Source organism: Girardinichthys multiradiatus, chromosome 9, assembly GCF_021462225.1.
Source record: "Girardinichthys multiradiatus isolate DD_20200921_A chromosome 9, DD_fGirMul_XY1, whole genome shotgun sequence".
NCBI classification, from domain to species: Eukaryota; Metazoa; Chordata; class Actinopteri; order Cyprinodontiformes; family Goodeidae; genus Girardinichthys; species Girardinichthys multiradiatus.
In genome coordinates, this window is record NC_061802.1 from 2,406,888 (window position 1) to 2,431,224 (window position 24,337).

The following is a 24,337-nucleotide window of genomic DNA, read 5'->3' on the forward strand; positions in this document are numbered from 1 at the left end:
GTTGATGTGATTTATTTTGTGTTTGGTGTTTAGTTTAACTCTATTTACTCAGTTTAAAGAACAGGAGAATATTCCAGTTAGGGATCTGGGAACCGGATCTGTGTAATCTGGTTGCCACAATGTTGGTTTTCATGCAGCAGGAAAGGTTCATGTTTGCTTTAGAAGATAAAGCTGTTTATTGATCCCTTTTTTAGTCAAAAGAAAAACACAAAAGAGGTCCTAAATAATACATTTACAAATCTTGTAGTGTGAGAAATATTTCTTAGCTCTTCAGCAGAGATGTTAGTTGGTAATAGTTGTAAATAAGAGTCAGTAATGTCTCAGCTATACCCTAGGGGTGATCAGGGATATTACATATTCAAATGCTTCTCCATTAGCTTCACATCAGAAATGCTTCAGTTATCCAGTAATGAAGCTTCTGAACCAGTGAATGAATGAATGAATGAATGAATGAATGAATAAATGAATGAATGAATGAATGCCACATCTGTACCTCAGGTAGTGCTTGAAAAAGATCTTTGTGAAGGTCTGTCCCAGCAGACGTGGGCTGGTGTGACTTAACTGGCTGACATGGTTTAGATACTGGCTGAGGTGGACCAGGAGATGATGGTGGGCTGAGGGTTACTTTGAGACTCTAAGATGATCTTCAGCCTCTGCCCACACTCCTCCACAGTCTGACTCTCTGGAAGACAGAAGCAAAGCCTCGGTTGGTAAAGTACATGTTATTTCTCTGAGTTACAAAGTCAAGGGATATTAGTGATGATCAGATAAACTAAAAACACTCTAAAGACACTCACAGAGTAAAAACGTACAAATGTACTTTAAATACAAATATTAGGTTTCAGTTTAGTTATTTATTTTGGAAAGGTACCACCCAGATAAAGTTCAAATCCTTAAAGAACTATGAAATCTACATTTAAACAGAGTGAAAGGTCACTGGGAATGCTACACAGTTTCTATCAGCTGGCAGTAAATCCTCATGAAGAAAGCAGTGGTACCAGGGCACATTTGGATCTACATCACTGAGTTCTGTAGGAGGAGAGATGATCAGATGTTGAAAAGATTCACACTATTTATATGATTCTGATTGGCTAAAGTTATAGGATGCTTCAGATGAACCAGCTAGCTGAAGACCCAGACTCCTGCTAAATGTGACAGCATCACAGACTGGCGGTTTCTTGAAGGGTCAAAGTTCAAACAAGAATCTGGGAGCCGCATGGTGAGTTTAAATATTTAAATAATAGAATCAACAGCAAAATCAACAAAATCATCAGTAGAATCAACAATAGAATAATCCGTAGAATCATCAGTAAAATAAACCAATAGAATCACCAGTTAAATAAACAATAGAATGAACAGTTGAATAAACAATAGAATCAACAATAGAATCAACAGTAGAATGAACAATAGAATCAACAGTAGAACAAGCAATATAATCAACAATAGAACCAACAATAGAATCAACAATAGAAACAGTAAAAACGGCAGTAGAATCAACAGTAGAACCGACATTAGAATCCACAGTTGAACCAACAATAGAATCAGCAGTAGAATCAACAATAAAACCAACAATAGAATCAGCAGTAGAAACGGCAGTAGAATCAACAGTAGAACCAACAATAGAATCAACAGTAGAACCAACAATAGAATCAACAATAGAATCAGCAGTAGAACCAACAATAGAATCAGCAGAAGAATCAAGAGTAAAACCAACAATAGAATCAACAGTAGAATCACCAGTGTAATCAACAATAGAATCAACAATAGAAGAGACAATACAACCAACAATAGACCGAACAATAGAATAAATAATAGAATCAACAGTTGAACCAACAATAGAATCAGCAGTAGAAACGGCAGTAGAATCAACAGTAGAACCAGCAATAGAATCAACAGTAGAACCAACAATAGAATCAACAATAGTATCAACAGTAGAACCAACAATAGAATCAACAATAGAATCAACAGTGGAATCAACAATAGAATCAATAATAGAATCACCAGTGAAATCAACAATAGAATCAACAGTAGAATCACCAGTGGAATCAACAATATGATCAATAATAGAATCAACAGCAGAACCAACAATAGAATCAACAATAGCATCACCAGTGGAATCAACAATAGAATCAACAGTAGAATCACGAGTGGAATCAACAATAGAATCAACAGTAGAATCACTAGTGGAATCAACAGTAGAACCAGCAATAGAATCAACAGTAGAACCAACAATAGAACCAACAATAGAATCAACAGTAGAACCAACAATAGAATCAATAATGGAATCAACAGTAGAACCAACAATAGAATCAGCAGTAGAAACGGTAGTAGAATCAACAGTAGAACCAGCAATAGAATCAACAGTAGAACCAACAATAGAATCAACAATAGAATCAACAGTAGAACCAACAATAGAATCAACAATATAATCAACAGTAGAATCACCAGTGGAATCAACAATAGAATCAACAGTAGAATCACCAGTGGAATCAACAATAGAAGAGGCAATAGAACCAACAATAGAATCAACAGTAGAACCAACAATAGAATCAGTAGTAGAAACGGCAGTAGAACCAACAATAGAATCAACAGTAGAACCAACAATAGAATCGATAATAGAATCAGCAGTAGAATCAACAGTAAAACCAACAATAGAATCAGCAGTAGAAACGGCAGTAGAATCAACAGTAGAACTAACAATAGAATCAACAGTAGAACCAACAATAGAATCAACAGTAGAATCAACAATAGAATCACCAGTGGAATCAACAATAGAATCAACAGTAGAATCACCAGTGGAATCAACAATAGAATCAACAGTAGAATCACCAGTGGAATCAACAATAGAATCAACAGTAGAATCACCAGTGGAATCAACAATAGAATCAACAGTAGAATCACCAGTGGAATCAACAATAGAATCAACAGTAGAATCACCAGTGGAATCAACAATAGAAGAGACAATAGAACCAACAATAGAATCAACAGTAGAACCAACAATAGAATCAGCAGTAGAAACGGCAGTAGAACCAACAATAGAATCAACAGTAGAACCAACAATAGAATCGATAATAGAATCAGCAGTAGAATCAACAGTAAAACCAACAATAGAATCAGCAGTAGAAACTGCAGTAGAATCAACAGTAGAACCAACAATAGAATCAACAGTAGAACCAACAATAGAATCAGCAGAAGAATCAACAGTAAAACCAACAATAGAATCACCAGTGGAATCAACAATAGAATCAACAGTAGAATCACCAGTGGAATCAACAATAGAAGAGACAATAGAATCAACAATAGAATCAGCAGTAGAACCAACAATAGAATCAGCAGAAGAATCAACAGTAAAACCAACAATAGAATCAGCAGTGGAAACGGCAGTAGAATCAACAGTAGCACCAACAATAGAATCAACAGTAGAACCAACAATAGAATCAACAATAGAATCAGCAGTAGAACCAACAATAGAATCAACAATAGAAACAGTAAAAACGGCAGTAGAATCAACAGAAGAACCGACATTAGAATCCACAGTTGAACCAACAATAGAATCAGCAGTAGAATCAACAGTAAAACCAACAATAGAATCAGCAGTAGAAACGGCAGTAGAATCAACAGTAGAACCAACAATAGAATCAACAGTAGAACCAACAATAGAATCAACAATAGAATCAGCAGTAGAACCAACAATAGAATCAGCAGAAGAATCAAGAGTAAAACCAACAATAGAATCAACAGTAGAATCACCAGTGTAATCAACAATAGAATCAACAATAGAAGAGACAATACAACCAACAATAGACCGAACAATAGAATCAATAATAGAATCAACAGTTGAACCAACAATAGAATCAGCAGTAGAAACGGCAGTAGAATCAACAGTAGAACCAGCAATAGAATCAACAGTAGAACCAACAATAGAATCAACAATAGTATCAACAGTAGAACCAACAATAGAATCAACAATAGAATCAACAGTGGAATCAGCAGTAGAACCAACAATAGAATCATAGGTAGAAACGGCTGTAGAATCAACAGTAGAACCAACAATAGAATCAACAGTAGAATCACCAGTGGAATCAACAATAGAAGAGACAATAGAACCAACAATAGAATCAACAGTAGAACCAACAATAGAATCAGCAGTAGAAACGGCAGTAGAACCAACAATAGAATCAACAGTAGAACCAACAATAGAACCAACCATAGAATCAACAGCAAATCAACAGTGGAACCAACAATAGAATCAGCAGTAGAAACGGCAGTAGAATCAACAGTAGAACCAGCAATAGAATCAACAATAGAATCAATAATAGAATCAACAGTAGAAGAGACAATAGAACCAATAATAGAATCAATAATAGAATCAACAGTAGCAGAAACAATAGAATCAATAATAGAATCAATAGTAGAACTAACAATAGAATCAACAATAGAATCAACAGTAGAATCACCAGTGGAATCAACAATAGAATCAACAGTAGAATCACCAGTGGAATCAACAATAGAATCAATAATAGAATCAACAGTAGAAGGAACAATAGAATCAATAATAGAACCAACAATAGAATCAATAATAGAATCAACAGTAGAACCAACAATAGAATCAGCAGTAGAAACAACAATAGAATCAGCAGTAGAAACGACAGTAGAATCAATAGTAGAACCAACAATAGAATCCACAGTAGAACCAACAATAGAATCAGCAGTAGAATCAACAGTAAAACCAACAATATAATCAGCAGTAGAAACGGCAGTAGAATCAGCAGTAGAACCAACAATAGAATCAACAGTAGAACCAACAATAGAATCATCAGTAGAATCAACAGTAGAACCAACAATAGAATCAGCAGTAGAAACGGCAATAGAATCAACAGTAGAACCAACAATAGAATCAGCAGTAGAAACGGCAATAGAATCAACAGTAGAACCAACAATAGAACCAGCAGTAGAAACGGCTGTAGAATCAACAGTAAAACCAACAATAGAATCAGCAGTAGAATCAACAGTAGAACCAACAATAGAATCAGAGGTAGAAACGGCTGTAGAATCAACAATAGAACCCACAATAGAATCAACAGTAGAATCAACAGTAGAACCAACAATAGAATCAACAGTAGAACCAACAATAGAATCAGCAGTAGAATCAACAGTAGAACCAACAATAGAATCAGCAGTAGAAACGACAATAGAATCAACAGTAGAACCAACAATAGAATCAGCAGTAGAATCAACAATAGAATCAACAATAGAATCAGCAGTAGAACCAACAATAGAATCAGCAGAAGAATCAAGAGTAAAACCAACAATAGAATCAACAGTAGAATCACCAGTGTAATCAACAATAGAATCAACAATAGAAGAGACAATACAACCAACAATAGACCGAACAATAGAATAAATAATAGAATCAACAGTTGAACCAACAATAGAATCAGCAGTAGAAACGGCAGGAGAATCAACAGTAGAACCAGCAATAGAATCAACAGTAGAACCAACAATAGAATCAACAATAGTATCAACAGTAGAACCAACAATAGAATCAACAATAGAATCAACAGTGGAATCAACAATAGAATCAATAATAGAATCACCAGTGAAATCAACAATAGAATCAACAGTAGAATCACCAGTGGAATCAACAATATGATCAATAATAGAATCAACAGCAGAACCAACAATAGAATCAACAATAGCATCACCAGTGGAATCAACAATAGAATCAACAGTAGAATCACGAGTGGAATCAACAATAGAATCAACAGTAGAATCACTAGTGGAATCAACAGTAGAACCAGCAATAGAATCAACAGTAGAACCAACAATAGAACCAACAATAGAATCAACAGTAGAACCAACAATAGAATCAATAATGGAATCAACAGTAGAACCAACAATAGAATCAGCAGTAGAAACGGTAGTAGAATCAACAGTAGAACCAGCAATAGAATCAACAGTAGAACCAACAATAGAATCAACAATAGAATCAACAGTAGAACCAACAATAGAATCAACAATATAATCAACAGTAGAATCACCAGTGGAATCAACAATAGAATCAACAGTAGAATCACCAGTGGAATCAACAATAGAAGAGGCAATAGAACCAACAATAGAATCAACAGTAGAACCAACAATAGAATCAGTAGTAGAAACGGCAGTAGAACCAACAATAGAATCAACAGTAGAACCAACAATAGAATCGATAATAGAATCAGCAGTAGAATCAACAGTAAAACCAACAATAGAATCAGCAGTAGAAACGGCAGTAGAATCAACAGTAGAACTAACAATAGAATCAACAGTAGAACCAACAATAGAATCAACAGTAGAATCAACAATAGAATCACCAGTGGAATCAACAATAGAATCAACAGTAGAATCACCAGTGGAATCAACAATAGAATCAACAGTAGAATCACCAGTGAAATCAACAACAGAATCAACAGTAGAATCACCAGTGGAATCAACAATAGAATCAACAGTAGAATCACCAGTGGAATCAACAATAGAATCAACAGTAGAATCACCAGTGGAATCAACAATAGAAGAGACAATAGAACCAACAATAGAATCAACAGTAGAACCAACAATAGAATCAGCAGTAGAAACGGCAGTAGAACCAACAATAGAATCAACAGTAGAACCAACAATAGAATCGATAATAGAATCAGCAGTAGAATCAACAGTAAAACCAACAATAGAATCAGCAGTAGAAACTGCAGTAGAATCAACAGTAGAACCAACAATAGAATCAACAGTAGAACCAACAATAGAATCAGCAGAAGAATCAACAGTAAAACCAACAATAGAATCACCAGTGGAATCAACAATAGAATCAACAGTAGAATCACCAGTGGAATCAACAATAGAAGAGACAATAGAATCAACAATAGAATCAGCAGTAGAACCAACAATAGAATCAGCAGAAGAATCAACAGTAAAACCAACAATAGAATCAGCAGTGGAAACGGCAGTAGAATCAACAGTAGCACCAACAATAGAATCAACAGTAGAACCAACAATAGAATCAACAATAGAATCAGCAGTAGAACCAACAATAGAATCAACAATAGAAACAGTAAAAACGGCAGTAGAATCAACAGAAGAACCGACATTAGAATCCACAGTTGAACCAACAATAGAATCAGCAGTAGAATCAACAGTAAAACCAACAATAGAATCAGCAGTAGAAACGGCAGTAGAATCAACAGTAGAACCAACAATAGAATCAACAGTAGAACCAACAATAGAATCAACAATAGAATCAGCAGTAGAACCAACAATAGAATCAGCAGAAGAATCAAGAGTAAAACCAACAATAGAATCAACAGTAGAATCACCAGTGTAATCAACAATAGAATCAACAATAGAAGAGACAATACAACCAACAATAGACCGAACAATAGAATCAATAATAGAATCAACAGTTGAACCAACAATAGAATCAGCAGTAGAAACGGCAGTAGAATCAACAGTAGAACCAGCAATAGAATCAACAGTAGAACCAACAATAGAATCAACAATAGTATCAACAGTAGAACCAACAATAGAATCAACAATAGAATCAACAGTGGAATCAGCAGTAGAACCAACAATAGAATCATAGGTAGAAACGGCTGTAGAATCAACAGTAGAACCAACAATAGAATCAACAGTAGAATCACCAGTGGAATCAACAATAGAAGAGACAATAGAACCAACAATAGAATCAACAGTAGAACCAACAATAGAATCAGCAGTAGAAACGGCAGTAGAACCAACAATAGAATCAACAGTAGAACCAACAATAGAACCAACCATAGAATCAACAGCAAATCAACAGTGGAACCAACAATAGAATCAGCAGTAGAAACGGCAGTAGAATCAACAGTAGAACCAGCAATAGAATCAACAATAGAATCAATAATAGAATCAACAGTAGAAGAGACAATAGAACCAATAATAGAATCAATAATAGAATCAACAGTAGCAGAAACAATAGAATCAATAATAGAATCAATAGTAGAACTAACAATAGAATCAACAATAGAATCAACAGTAGAATCACCAGTGGAATCAACAATAGAATCAACAGTAGAATCACCAGTGGAATCAACAATAGAATCAATAATAGAATCAACAGTAGAAGGAACAATAGAATCAATAATAGAACCAACAATAGAATCAATAATAGAATCAACAGTAGAACCAACAATAGAATCAGCAGTAGAAACAACAATAGAATCAGCAGTAGAAACGACAGTAGAATCAATAGTAGAACCAACAATAGAATCCACAGTAGAACCAACAATAGAATCAGCAGTAGAATCAACAGTAAAACCAACAATATAATCAGCAGTAGAAACGGCAGTAGAATCAGCAGTAGAACCAACAATAGAATCAACAGTAGAACCAACAATAGAATCATCAGTAGAATCAACAGTAGAACCAACAATAGAATCAGCAGTAGAAACGGCAATAGAATCAACAGTAGAACCAACAATAGAATCAGCAGTAGAAACGGCAATAGAATCAACAGTAGAACCAACAATAGAACCAGCAGTAGAAACGGCTGTAGAATCAACAGTAAAACCAACAATAGAATCAGCAGTAGAATCAACAGTAGAACCAACAATAGAATCAGAGGTAGAAACGGCTGTAGAATCAACAATAGAACCCACAATAGAATCAACAGTAGAATCAACAGTAGAACCAACAATAGAATCAACAGTAGAACCAACAATAGAATCATCAGTAGAATCAACAGTAGAACCAACAATAGAATCAGCAGTAGAAACGGCAATAGAATCAACAGTAGAACCAACAATAGAATCAGCAGTAGAATCAACAGTAGAACCAACAATAGAATCAGCAGTAGAAACGGCTGTAGAATCAACAGTAAAACCAACAATAGAATCAGCAGTAGAATACTGCGATAATGATATCGACGGGAGTTAATCTTCTTTCTCCTCCTCTTTTCTTGCATGAATCAAATCATCATCCTTCAGCTTCAGCATTTTGGTTATTAGGACACACACACATATATGTCCATCCAGCCTATCAAGGGTTGCATCCAGTCAGTGTTTAGGGACTGCTATACTGAACACACTTAAATTGTGATAACTGTATTTCACTATATCGTGCAGTTCTACTCATATGCAAGTATTAAAGTTATGAATGATAAATGGTTCCATTGTTATATGTAGATATGTTTCTTTGCTCATTTAGATCCCATTTACTGAACTATGTCTCCTTAAAGCTCTTTATTGGGCTTCGTTCTCTAGAAACGCTTTAGCAGTTAGAGGAATATTGTCCTATCATACCTAAAGTCAATCAGAAAGAAGTTGTCAACACAAACATGCTTAATATAAATTGTAACTAAACTATTTTGATGTCACTGTGAACATCATATCAAATGAACCCATGATAAACCTCTCTTTAAAAGATAGAGCCTGGGCACACCCAAAGAAAAGGTTAATTCAATCCTATCAGAATAGAAAGTATGCAGAGGTCTTCTAGTATGGAATCCTTAGAGGTTCCCTTTGTCCGTTAAATGAAGGGGGTTGAAGATCACCTAGAAAATGGCTGCCCTTTTAAACAGCAAATATGGCAGCAGTTCTTCTGGGTTGAACATATGTCCAGAAACTGTATTTTCTGATGACGTGTATATGTGAATCAAGGCCTGAAGGACGCCTGGTCGGTTACAAAAGGCAGGATTTCTCTAACACGTTAGGGTATAGAGGAGGTCGGACATCTTGTCAGTAAACAAGAAGGGTAAAAAAAAAAAACAGTTTGAGTTTCTGTTTGTTAACATTTGACCCAGATTTAAACCACAGAATCCTGCAAGGTCTGATTCTGGAACATTTCATTAGATGAAAGCACTAAAAAGAATGCTGTTGTTTCATTATGCCACTGATGAACCCACAAAAGTGGAACAAAAGGTAATGAAAGCACCTTCATCCACAGTAAAAACATATTGATATCGGACCAGACGTCCCTGCAGCACTGCTAATGAGCAGATCCTCCATCAAACTCCATTGGAGTAAGCTTCCAGCTTCGTCCTGACTTTGAGGAGATGGAAGGTCCTGGCAGGACATGGTCATTTAGATTCAGGACAGGTTCAGACAGTTACAGCCTGAAAGATGCTGCAGGGAAAATAAAGAAAGACTCAACAGGAGATGTTTAAACAGACAACAGGAATTCCTTCCCTAACATTCATCTTTGTTCACACACTGTTCTGTGTTTGAGGAGGACCAGGAGTATCGATGAGTGCTCTGGATGCAGGCCCCACGCCTTCACATACAAGAAAACATCTGTTACTGAGCGGGCATTGTGCTGGGATAATGATGGGACAGACTCAAAGGTAGAACTCGGATTGGTACCTGAATTGCTCCCTAATCATTTTCCTCAGGAACCTGAAAACCATCCATTTATCTCTGTCACATTTGTGGTTGGGATACTTCCCAAACAGATGCTTCCCTCCATCTTTATTCAGCTTCTGCTCAGGATCATTACATTGATCGCCACCATGAATGAAATCTATTTGCACCGTCTTATTGGGATAATTTGAGCAAAGATCTGGGATCCATTCCTTCTACAACTGGAATAGAAAGTAAATAAAGTTTAAGACACAAAATCTGCATTGAAGTGAGTCCAAGAGAGGATTTTATTTTATTTCACCTTGTCATGGTTGACTTCTATAAGATGCATGGTAAAATGTCAGCAAAACAAACAATAATAGATAAGCTTAAGAATGATAAAAATGATAGTTCTATTTCCTTTGGTTCAGAACCAAAACTACTTTTGTACAAATGTCTCCATTTATTACCACTTATCTCCTGTAACAATGAAAGCAAACAACGGTCAGAAATGAGGGTCTGTAGATCCTCTCTAGAGCACCTACTTGGTGTTTCAGACCGGGTCCAGATCCTTTGGGAACCACTGGTCTAAAAGGCCAACAACAAGAAGCAGAAAGATGATAGAACCAAAGAAGAAACGGACCCAGCCGCTGCCAGTGACCAGCAAGCTGACAGCTTGAGTAAAGCAGGTATTTTCTTTAAGGAGCCAATTATGACGATTTGATGAACACCTCCTTTGGTGTTTTTTAGATGCTGTAATGCTGATCTGTATGGATTAATCGCATGTACCGGCCTGTGTGTGCAGAATCTGACATGTTCCAATCAGTGCCCACAGAACCGCTGCATGACCCGACCACAGATAGGATGGCTCAGGATAAAATTATCCAGGGTTTGACATCACGATGTTGGCATCATGAATGAGTAGAGATGCAGTTTAACTTGCTGAAGCTTTTAAAAAACAGACAGATGCAGATATTTTATGAGTTTCAGACTCATGATGATAAACGAAACCCCCCAAAAAAATTCAAAAACATACATTTAACACCAGGAACGTCTGCTTTGGTTGGATGTAAAACATAAAAGTGGTCTGCCTTTGGTATGATGGATGTCTCCATTGTCTGACTGACCACTTCTGATTACCACCAACACACACACACACACACACACACACACACACACACACACACACACACACACACACACACACACACACACACACACTTGTTTTGCTATATGTAGTGAGGACCATATGTTGACTCCCATTGACTTCCATTGATTTTCAGTCATTTTCAACCCTTCCTATGCCCTAACCCTGACAATAACCCTAAACCTAACCATTACCAGTGCATGCCTAACCCTAACCTTAACCTAAACTCAATTCACACCTTAGTCCTAAACCTAACTGTTAGCAAAATAGGTTGTGAGGACCAGCAAAATGTCCTCACTTTGGTACAAACGGTCCTCAATTTGATGGTGAAATCGGGAAAATGGTTCTCACTGTGATGCCAAGACAGGAACACACACACACACATCCGTGTTTTACTATCTTTATGAGGACTTTTCGGTTACTTCCATTGACTTCCATTCATTTTCCTTGATTTTTAGTGCCTAACCCTGACCCTAACACTCACCCTAACCCTAACAATAACTCAATTCATACCCTAGTCCTAAACCTAACCCCTGTCCCAAGAACGGAATTTGAAAAAGTGAGGACCAGGAAAATGTCCTCACTTTGTCAAAATGTCCTCACTTTGCGATAAAAATACGAAAGATTTGCACTCCTCACACCACCTTCACTGTTCCCGGCATGATGTTGTTTTGTAAATTTGTTGCTTCTTTGTGCTGAGGTTTTTTGCAATCTCAAACTGTATCCTGCTAAGGATAAAGTATGAAATATGATTTTTTTTCCCTCTACTTACCTAATGTGGCCTCTTTTCTCATCTAACAAGGGCAGCGCCTGTGAGTGGGCAGCAAAGCCTCGGTGACCCGTCCCCCCATTGTCTTGTGTCATGATGTATGTTTGGATGGGTTGTACTGGAATTCTAATTTCCCCTCGGGGATCAATAAAGTATCTTTGAATTGAATTGATTGAATTGAAAATGGTTCTCACTCAGCAACAAGTACAAGAACACACACACACACTATCCGTTGAGATGGATTGTGTCTGACCTCACTAGAAGTCAAGGCTATATTCTGGGGGGTAGAAGTTAAACACAAGATGTATTTTAACTTTGCTAAAACACAAATAATATTTATTTTTTGGTTGTAAATTTATCAGAAGCAGATCTAAAATATAAAAAGATGTTTAAGCTACAATCTGATTCTATTTACTCTCAAAGTAAAAGTTAAGCAGATATGTAATCAGATTTTAGACGTCTGTCAGATGTGAAACTAGAAAAATTAACTAACTTAAAGCAATTATAATCTCAGCCATAAAAATTTAAGTTAATAAAATTTCTGACTTCATGAAATAATAAAGGGAGACTTCCTGCTACCAAAGTATTTCAGAACACAAACCAATGGAGATAGGCACCAGCTTCCCCGCGACCCACTTTGGAAAAAGCGGTATAGAAGATGAATGAATGACTTTATGATTATCTGGGTAAAGGGAACATTTCTAAGAACTGTTTAAATGCTGTGTATTCATCAGGAGGGCTCTACGAGATGTTTGGGAAAGATGGAGTTTATTTCTCCTTCAGTTTCCAGAAAAAACCTCAACCGATTTGAGGCCTGAACCTTGACTGGGCCACTCCAACACACTGACGTTGTAGATTAGCTGCTGTGTTGGAAACATTGTCCTGTTGAGGATCCAGTTTGGATCAAACCTCAGATGTGAGACAGATGGTCTCACGCTCCACTCAGCGACTGCAAAGTGTCTAAACAAGCCCACATTATTATCCCCCACCACCATGCTTGGCAGTTGGTCTGAAGTGTTTGTGCTGATATGTTGTGATTGGCTTTCTCCAAACATAAAGCTGTGTGTGTATAGACAAACATCTCAACTACATTGTTTTAGAGAGAAGAGGTTTTCACCTTCAACCCTTCCGAACAGCCGTATTTGTCGTGACGTGGCGTGGTGGTGGACCCCAGAATGCAGACAGCAGGCAGAGTTGTGGTGAGTAGGGTTTTAATTAAGGAATAAACTTGAGCAGGTGGTAACAGAGGCAGGCGTAAAACACAGGCAGGCTTGGCATGAAAGCAAGGTAACAGTGAACTGAGAACTGTGAACAGTGAATGTTTCCGCGAGGAGTAAACAGAATAAGTGTATATATGGGCAAGACACAGGAGGAGCAGGGAAACTGCTGATTGCATGGTGCAGGTGGACCGAATGAAGCTGATTGCTATGGCAGAAGCAGAGGTTGAAAAACAAAACAAGGCTGGAACAAAGCAAGGGTCTAAAGACACAACTAACCTATGAACAGAATACAACAATAATGAGAAACTAAACCTACGCAATGAACTAAAGCACCACCTGGAAAACAATGGTAAATGGCCTGCATACATAGAGTGTTTTATCAAGTCCCCAGACACCCAAAAGAGCTTTATACTACAATCAGTCATCCACCCATTCATCCACTGACAGTGGTGAGCTACATGGTAGCCACAGCTGTCCTGGAGCAGACTGACAGAAGTGAGGCTGCCATACACAGGTGCCACCGAGCCCTCTGACCACCATCAGCAGGCAAGGTGGGTGAAGTGTCTTGCCCAAGGACACAACGACTGAGACAGACATAGTGGGAGCTCAAACCGGCAACCCACCAGTTACAAGACGAAGCCCTGCCACTATTGCCACGGTTGCCCCGATAAACAATAAATGAGGGTCTTTCCACCCTGGCGTGTTAACACACCCATTTATGTTCCAGACAAACAAATCGTCTTTCACGTAAATCTTTAAAATAAAACCGTTATCTGTGTGGACTATAGGAGTGGCCTCCAGCTGGGTGTCAGCAGAGTGTGGGACCGGGTCAGCTTCGATCTCATTGGTCAGGCTATCTCAGATCTCATGGTCAGTAGTTTCTAGGAGGTGAGGAGAACTTTCTGGGATGAACTGATAAAAAATAAGCTGACATGTTAAAACCTCATTGAGAATTAACAAATCTATCCACCAGTAGACTAAACAGCCAATAATGCTGCAGCAGATAAAGAAAGGATGAACAGCTCAGTGTCCTCCATGTTTCACCTCAACCTTCCTCCTCTCCTCTACCTCCCCTTGTCCTTCCTCTTCTATCCTCCCTTTCTTCCTGCTCCCTTCAGATTGACCTTTCTCCTGTTTGCCTTTTTATCTTTCTGTTTTCATCCACCTTCCTCCATCAGGTCCATCGACGTCAAGGCAGCTGTTAATTCCCATTGATTTGCTCCCTTAACTAATGCCTGAGTAAACTCAGTGCATCACCAGAGGCATTTAATATCACTGGATGGCCTCCTTGCAAGGTGGTGCTCTGGCTTGTGTCATCATGCACTGATTTGTCAGGGGATTTGATCATCCCATCACGCAGACAGAGCAAACCTGGTGTCACCGTGGTCACCATGGGATCCAGGCTCATCTAAACATCATTTTACATGTTTCTGCTTCAGTGTGTGGAGATGCCTCCAAGAGCATGAAACCTATTAGATTCCTCAGACGCAGAATGGCATTTGTTCATTGGAGACCATTTGGGAGAACTCAGAGGATTAACAAGTTTTCTCCAGATGGTCAGGTGATTCCTAAACATTTCAAAATATAAATCAAATGAGACGGTGATGTCATGCAGAAGACAAATCTTGCCTGATGCAGCAGAACACTGATTTCCTCTCCCCTGATTCTAATACACGTGCACTATTCAGAATAAGAACAAATCAAAGTGGCGAATATGTTTTAATTACTAAAATCCTACAAATAATTCCTCACATTTAGACTCGTGACGTGTTTTTCAAAAAGCCAGGACAAATGCAAGAAAAGTGTGGCAGCAGAAACAACATTATTCCTATGGCCCCACATTCGCAGAGTTTCGGGGATGTTTGAGAGGAATGTGGATGAGTTAAATGAGTGAACACTGACAAAGTTTCATTCTTTGTTGATTAAAATTATTTTTAATGATGAAAAAAGAACAATGAGTTTGTTTTTTAAATGTTAAAAGGCATAATGGCTGCTCAATAACTGTATTAAAAAAAGCACAACTAAAACTGCATTTATTGGTTGAAAACCAAATCACGTGAACAATTAATTCCACCCTTGGTGCATCCAGAAGATTTAAGAAGGAGCATCGCAGCCAGGTGCTCTTCATCAAATCTATCAATTATCTGATCATCATCAATGTCATCACCTCCAAAGAAGCAGGAGGTTTTGAAGGTTTCTGCTCTGGACCATACAGTTCAACATGATGCCAAGAATACAGCAATGTCCTCAGAGAAGCAACTGTTGCTGGTCATCAATCTAGGAAGGGTTGGAAGTTCATTTTCAAACTTTCTGAAGTCCATCATCCTACAGACAGATTATTCCCAAGTGGAAAACATCTCAGAGAGCTGCCAATCTTCCCTGGAGTGGACATCTCAGCAGATTCAGCCCAAGGTCAGAGCATTAGCTTAGAGAAATGACCCAAAACCGAAGAGCTCCATCTCAGACTCTACAAGCCTCAGTCAGCAGGTTAAAGGTCATGGAAAACTAGAGAAACACTGAGTCAGTATGTATGCTTGGAAGGGTTGAAGGTGAAAACCTATTTTCTTTAAAAACAAGATGGCGGCAGGACTTGGGTTAGCAAAGCTGCATCAGAATGGAGGAAAAGACTTCTGGAAAAATGTCCTCTGGACATATGAAACCAAAGTAGAGATATTTGGTCATGTTGAGCATGGTGCTGGAGGGCTGATGATCTGGTTTGTTTTGGGCACCTTGCAGTCACTGAGTGGACCATGATCTCCTCTGTATACCAAAGTAGTCAAGAGTCAAAGTGAGACCATCGGTCCGATAGCTGGAATCATCAGCAGGAAATTGATCCAAACACATAACATTGATGAGAACATGAATGTTCTTGTTAATGTAGAAGGAATCAGCCACAAAAAGAGGCAACTCTAACTAAATAAAACCTGTTTTAAACTCACCACCAGAATCAGAATCAGCTTTATTGCCACGTTCGTACATACAAACAAGGAATTTGACTCCGGTACACTTTGCTCTTTGGTTTTGTTTTTGTATTACAGAATATACATATTTACAATTTACAATATACACATATATAATAAAAAGGTGCATTTGCAACATCTGTATGCCGTTGTTTTTTACTCTATTGAATGTTCAACAGAGAAACAGCCTGGGGAAAGAAACTGTCTCTCTGGCGGCTGATTTTAGTGAACAGTGATGGAGCTTCATCCACTTATGATCAGGTAATGAAAAATGTAGGACAATAACATATTTTTGACATTGGCAGATGATAAGAATTTCCCTGCAAGCTGCAAGACCCATTCTTCCAAATCACCATGAAATTTGAAAGTTGTTTCCACACCTCGAGTGGTGGGAAAAAGGCGTGACTTCGGGGAGAAATTCATCTGATAACCTCATCTGAAACGGCTGGTCAGTCAAAGGATGTCTCTGTATAACTGCACTGTTTCATACAGAATTTATGTGCATGAACCCAGACGATGTGTTGGTCGGTCATGTGTTCCTCAGAAGTTCAAAGAGTAGAAAGAGAGCAGCAGGCATGACAAGAGGCGCTTGTTTAGGATTCATTCTGCTGAGCCGAGCTCCCTCAGTTTCCCACAGAAACAGAAAAATGGTGCATTTGTTCGGACAAGAAGCACATGATTCTTCTGAAGCCACTGAGTTTATTGTTTATGGCTGTGAAGAATCAGATGAACATCAACACAAACAAGTCAATAAAACTTGCTTCATCAGAGACATCAGGAGATTTTTCCAAAGAGTCACCTCTTTATTGACATGGAAGGTTGGAATGATGCAGAGTAAACTTCCTTTTTATTTTAGTTTGAGAGATTTTTCAAGCAGATTGTTTTTAAATACAGAAAATCAAGCTTCACACTGTGGACACTAATTACACTCATTTCTATCAAAATCACATTTTAGACTAAATTAAAAACACCTTTTGACTTTTAGATTACTGTTAAGACCAACGCATCAACAAGGCTGGAGCATGAACTTAACTTTGCAACTATAGGTGAGGTTCAGGGAAATTAGATGACATCAATACTGGTGGTATTTACAAGTTTTTACCTCATATTTAATAGTTTTAACCTCATCTTTACTAGATTTGACCTAATATGTACTAGTTTTTACCTCATATTCACAGAAAAACCCTAAAAAAGAAAGTAACTGGGGATCAGCCGTTCCTGCGCTCTCTAAATTAAAACGTTTGAAATTCTTGTTAAGGTAGATGCTTCCTCAGTCAGAGTTTAATAAAACAGCTCATTTTAATATAGAACGTCTTTAACCGGAGTCATCTTGTCTTCAGGCTTTTTTCCATGTTCTGAATCGGTCCCAGTTGGTTTTGTCTGATTTAACAACCTTCATTATGCTGTTCAGAACAGAGAGAAGATGAACCCTAAATAAATTTATGATTGTATTTATTTGCATCTAAAGGTTAAAGGTTGAGATGACCTACAATGTTGATACCAAAACACAGGATAATTTAGAGTTAGCCTCTGAATGTTGGTCAACATTTTATATGTGAACTCACCCCTAATTGTTAGCATCTAGTTTTTAGCTTAACGGGTAATCTAGTGCATCATTAACTAATAGATTCTAGTAATTAGTATTAGTAACCTGCTAATGCCAGACCCAGAAATGTGTAGTTTAGTTTAGTCAGCCCAACTTAACTTGTCACTGCTACAGGGACCTGGACCTAGTTCTTTAAAGCTGCACCTGCACTGGGAGCCAAGAAGAACCAGTGAGATATGTCAGACAGGCCCATTTCACCCTGGGTTTCCTGGGTGTGTCCAGCTGCTTCCTGTGCCACAGGACCCAACCCACCACCAGGTGGCTTTGCTTCCAAAAACCAGTCTGAACTGCTGACTGGCAGATAAGCACAGATGGTCAAAATCTTCCCAGCATCACAGAGCAGACCCAGAGGCTCAGTGGGCAAAACTCCAGCACCAGTGCATTTAGCTGGGGGCTTGTGAGTATTCCCACAGCTGGTCAACACCTCTGACCCTGGGCAAAACTAGGGTAGGAGAGAGTCCTGCCCCCACCAGGAGCCCAGACTGCGTATGGAGAACTGTGTTACATTTAACTGATAACCCTGAACGCCACAGTTAAACTCTGGTTCCTTTGCTGACAGTAAAGATGTCCCAAAGGCCAGATTATGACGCCTCAAATCAGCATCTCCAGGTTATTCTGCCTTGAAAGCGTCAAAACTAACAGGAGTTTGAAAATGGAAGTTGAATTCAAGGCTGAAGATAGTCGAAGGTAAAAGCAGATTCAGGTTAGAGGGGTCAAGTTTAGGATCATCTTGGCTACCTTCAGCCTTCACATTGAGACAGAGGATTTCTTCTCCAGCTTCCTGCAAATCTCTGCCATGATTGAAATGTTGATCTTGTTTTCTGATGTCTGAAGCAACAGAAAGTTCCTGAACTGGAATAAATGACACCAAACTGGACAGTTTCCTACATGTACATGATGCTCAGATAGACCAGTATGGATTATCCCGACCCAGTGACAGCTCCATAAGTCACCTCAGCTTTGATCCTTCTCCTCCACCATTCCTCCTTTCATCATCTCACGTTCTCCTTTGTGTTTTATTTTTAACTAATCCTCACCGCTTGGATCATATTACACAGAACACACACTCGAGCACATTGCCAATTTCTTTTTCATACATCAGGCGTCCATCAGTTAATCAAAGCCTGCTGCCACAGCGACTATGGATCAGCTGACAGCAGATGAATTAAAGTGCAGATGGATGGACAAGGAAACTGAGCAGAGACAGTTATTGAACTGCATCCTGGTTGATTGTCTCGGATGAGGCCGAGGTGTATTCGGATCAGAGCATTATTGCTTCCTGGTTCAAGGCCACATGAGCTAATTTCTATTAAGACTGTGTCGTATTTTATCACAGAAGGGATCCATAGTTCTTAACTTAATGAAAAACATAACAGGATGGAAGATGTTGGGAAAAGGTACCAACTAGATTTGGATGAAGTGCAGTGGACCGCTGCAGGACAGGAAGTATAAATGCACAGAACATTAACCAGATTATTTCTCTTCTTTGTAAAAAAGGCTGATTAATTCTAAAAGACTAAAATAACAAAACTTACTGACTTTCTTCAACATTTTTATTCGGGTTGTTTTTTTATTTTACTGAAAAACTCAGCATCTTCTAAATGAGATCCTCTTCCTCTCTGGTCAGATGTTCTGGTTCCATCTAGGTGTTGCACTGCTCAGGAAGGATATTTTAAGGTTTGGTCACTTTGGTGGATCCCAAAAAGATTAACTGATTCATTCAAATTCAGATGTCAACAAAAATATAAACAGGTGTATGCATAAATCCAGTTAGTAAGAAAATATGCTGATAAAATACTGACTGCTGAGAACTGCACCACCCAACCCCTATTTACCACTATAACATATGAATCTGCAGCATCGCTAGGGTATAAAGTTCATTAAAAGTGCAACAAACAGCCAGGCTGCCGTGAGGAAACCCCACAAAGCAGATGAGCAACAAATACTGTCTCTGCATCTGTTCCCAACTGGAGCAAACTGACTTCTTGTGAGTCAGATAAAAACTGCTGAAGGTTTTTCTGCATTAAAGTGGTTTAAGGTCACAGCTTGTAAGAACAGAACAGTCAGTGTTTTTCTTTTATCTGAAATCAGAGCGTGCAGGTACAGTAGATCTATAGAGGTCACGTCATAGACGTAAAAACCTTCCCCGCTCCTTGTGCCGCCCGAGGCCGTAAAATCTCTCAACCTCAAGGACAAAAATCAATCCTGTGTTTCAGCACAATGACGGCAGTATGATTTAATCAGATAAAGCTGCACTTTTAGTGCAGCACACAGACCACTGCTGTTCGTCTCTGAGCACTGTGTGTGTGTGTGTGTGTGTGTGTCTGGCCTTGCAGCAGCATTCCAATAAGAATCTCATTAAACTACAAAAGCTGCATGGTCATCTGCCCTCACCAGCATTACAGCGATCTGATTCCGTCCAACAATCCCATGGATTCATGGAAATGTTGTCCCAAATAATCCAATAGCAGTGATTAAACTGGAGCGGACAAAGCTGTCAAATGAAAACAGGACTGTAAAGATTTGCATTCAGATCTTTGTCTTTTGGGAGCAGAGCTGCTTCTCTGCGAAGCTGCTCCCTTTAAACTAATCACGGGATGGATTCCTAGAAAACCTGAAGCTGAGCTGTCAATGTGGAGCATTCTTATTGGATTCAACACGGCAGAAGTAAGTGTTTCTGCTGATCCAATTATTTACAGGAGCAAATGTTAGAATCCGATTTGTTTTGCAGAATTCCCTCTAAGTGAAAATAGCTTTTCACAGATAATCTGACATAAACAGCTGAGATGAAACGATGCGTCCTGTGTCTGGTCTCTGCAGCTTCCTGGTTGTACTCAGACAAACCGACGTGTGCAGAAGGAGGAAGAGCTGGAGGCCGACTGTAAAACCTGAGCTACAACAGGAAGGTGTTAAAGGCTGTCTCTGGAGCATCCAGCAGTCGGCCTGAACAGTGACCAGAGGCCAGCAGACTGGATGAGTCTCACCGGGGGATCATATGTGGTCCATAAGAGATGGGAGGGGCGGGTGGATGGGACTGGGTCAGAACCTGGGTCCGAATCCACTCACTATCAGTGAGTCTGTTATTCATCTGCTCTGATATCATAATCGTCCTAATAAAATCATGTTTCATTAATGCTTAAATTGTGTAGTACATTGTATCCCATGGTTTTATGAAACCTGAAACGTTGGAGTTTAAATATTTCAGACCTTTATTTGTTGTAATTTGGATTATTCTGGTTTTCATTCTCCAGAGAATGAAAACCAAATCAATAAAAAAGGAAATTTTAAACAGAAATATATGTTAATTTCCATGCTCTCAGTAGTTGGTCTGGGCTCCTTTTGCATGAGTTTCTGCATCAACGCAGCATGGAGGAGATCAGCCTGTGGTTCTGCTGAGGTGTTCAGGAAGCCCAGTTTGCTTTGATAGCGGCCTTCGGGTCATCTGCATTGTTGGTTCTGGTGTCTCTCGTCTTCCTCTGGACAATACTCCATAGATTCTCTATGGGGTTCTGGTCAGTCCAGTTTGCTGGCCAGTCAAGCACAGTAACACCAAGGTCACTGAACCAGCTTCTGGTACCTTTGGCAGGATGGGCCGGTACCAAGTCCTGTTGAAAAATGAAATCAGCATCTCCATAAAGCTTAGGAAAACTCTGGCTCAGCAGAGGGAAGCATGACTGTTCTAAAATGTCCTGGTAGATGTCTGTGTTGTCTGTGGACTTCAGAAAACTCAGTGAACCAGAACCAGCTCCCTAAACCATCACTGACAGTGGAAACTTCACACTGGACCTCAAGCAACATGGATTATGTTCCCCTCCACTCTTCCTCCAGATTCTGGGACCTTGATCTCTAGATGAAATGCAGGCTTTACTTTCATCTGAAAAGAGGACTTTGGAGCACTGAGCAACAGTCTAGTTCTGGTTCTCCTCAACCCAGGTAAGATGCTTGTAGCCCATGTGTAGGATCCGCCTGTGTGTGCTGGGTTTTGATGCACCGACTCCAGCCTCAGTCCACTCCTTGTGAAGCTCCCCCAAAGCCTTGAATGGATTTTGTTTGACTATCCTCTCAAGGCTGCAGTTGCCCCTGAGGATGGGGCACCTTTTCCTACCACACTTTTTCCTTCCACTAAACTTTCTTTGAAAATGCTCAGTTGCAGCACTCTGTGTGCAACCAACTTCTTTAGGAATGACGTTCTGTGGCTTCCCCTTCTTGTGGAAAGTGTCCATGACTGTCTTCTGGACATCTGTCCAGTCGGCCCCATGATAGTATCTCCTACTGACCCAGATTGAAACCATCTAGAGGCTCAGGAAACCGTTGTAGGTGTTTGGTGGTAATTAGCTGTTTAGGTGACTGACACCATGAGTTTCCAATATTTAACTTTTTCACAGTATTCTAATTTTCTGAGACACTGAATTCTGGGTCATCAAAATTAAAAGAAATAAAGGATGGAGATTTTTCATTCCTAATGCGTGACAAATCTATATAATATCAGAGTTTCGCTTCCTGAAATTAGCGGCAAAAAGATTGAACTGTTTCTTGATATTCAAGTTTTTTTAGATGCACCTGCTTGTGGCAGGACCTCAGCTTCACTGAACATCTTTAACCTCCATGACCAAAACAGAAAAACACGAAACATGATTTTCTCATGTTGAGCTGAAGCATAAAACATTGAATCTGTTTTACAGAACAAACAAATAAAATGGGGAGAAAGCCAGAATTAAACCAGAACCAAATCAAAATGAAAGAAAATATAAGTCACATAACAGCTATTAAATGGCCAGATGAAGAGATGAAGTGAAAATGAAACAAGGACGGCACCAGTATAAAACCAGTTTAACCAAAATGAAAACAGAGAATAAATCACAATAAAAGATATTTAAAAAAGCAATTTTGATGTGCAGATGAAGCCAGTATAACTCTGGGATTAAACCAGTAAGGTAAACCCCGCAGAGACATGCATCAACAATGAGACGGTTTGGTGTCTGGCTTCAACCTGCTAGTGTCCTCCTGAGGCTCCTCCTGATCCTAGAGATCATCCAGATTTCCATGAAAACACAGACTCAGAGCTCTGTTTGTTCCTGAAACGATGACTAACATGTTTGGAATGATGAAGAAACCGAGATAAGGATGAAATCTTGGATGAAGGTGGAGATAAGTTCAACACTCAGAAACAAACAACGTGTTGATCAGAAGAGCTCAAAGACCAGGGATCAGCTCAGAAGTTCAGAGAGCTTCTTGGAATAAAATCAAATAAATACATGTTATTTATGGATTATTACACTTTTAGATGGATAAGAACATTATTTAGGCTTATGCTTGTGGAGCATGCTGATGTTCTGCAGATGTTCTACATGAAATCCTCTTTCATGTGTGTTGCTTCATGTACCAGAAAACAGCTGAAATAAATTGGGGTCTTAAAAGAAAAATAACCAAATTAAACCAAGCATTATCAAAAGTGAGTGAAAAGTCCAGCAGTTTGTAGAACCAATCTGGAATCTAGATCTTCAGAACCAATAACTCTCAGCAGTGGGTTTTTGTCTGACTATATTAGTTTCTCAAACCGTCGGTCCAACTCTTTCCAGGGTTGCTTTAGTTCAGTGATGTTTCTGCACAGTTCTCTGAATGTCCCAAAACAGCATTTCAATCAGATTGAGATTGGGACTTTGACTAGGCCACTGCAACACCTTGATACTTTCTTTTTGCATCCATTTTATCATAGATTAGCTGCTGTGTTTGGGCTCATTGCCCTAAACTGTGTGACTTCCCCGACTCTAGAATACTTGGTATACAGAGGAGTTCATGGGCCGCTGAGTGACTGCAAGGAGCCCAGAACCTGTGGCTGCAGAACAAGCCCAAACCATCACCCCTCCTTCACCGTGCCTAACAGTTGGTATGAGGTGTTTGTGCTGATATGCCATTTGGTCTTCTCCTAGTATGAAGCTGTGAATCATGGTCAAACATCTCTACTCAGAGGACATCGTCCCAGAAGTCTTGTCCTTCAGGCAGATGCAGCTTTGCAATATGTTATGCTGATATATTGTAGAGAAGAGCCTTTTTCCTTCAACCTCTCCAAGCAGCCATACTAGGGGAGAGTATTTTTTACTGTCCAGTCATGACCTTAACCTGCTAACTGAGGCCTGTAGAGTCTGAGATGGAGCTCTTGGCTTCACGCTCTGACGTTGGGCTGAATCTGCTGGACGTCCTATCCTGCAATCGCCAGACGGATGGGCAGCAACAGTTGCTTCTTTAATGTTGCTGCTTTGAAATGAAGACAAAATCCAGACAATCCCAGGAT

At 39.1% G+C, this 24,337-nt stretch overlaps 1 protein-coding gene across 4 annotated transcripts in view; it reads right to left on the reverse strand.

Annotated features, from left to right (window-relative positions):
- LOC124873782 overlaps nt 1–24,337 on the reverse strand; it is a 164,744-nt gene that overhangs the window by 60,833 nt on the left and 79,574 nt on the right. For all 4 annotated transcript variants that reach the window (XR_007039622.1, XM_047374744.1, XM_047374743.1 and 1 more), the window contains exon 2: nt 494–682. The gene's annotated coding sequence lies outside the window, so the exon portion shown is untranslated. The remainder of the gene's footprint in view (nt 1–493; nt 683–24,337) is intronic.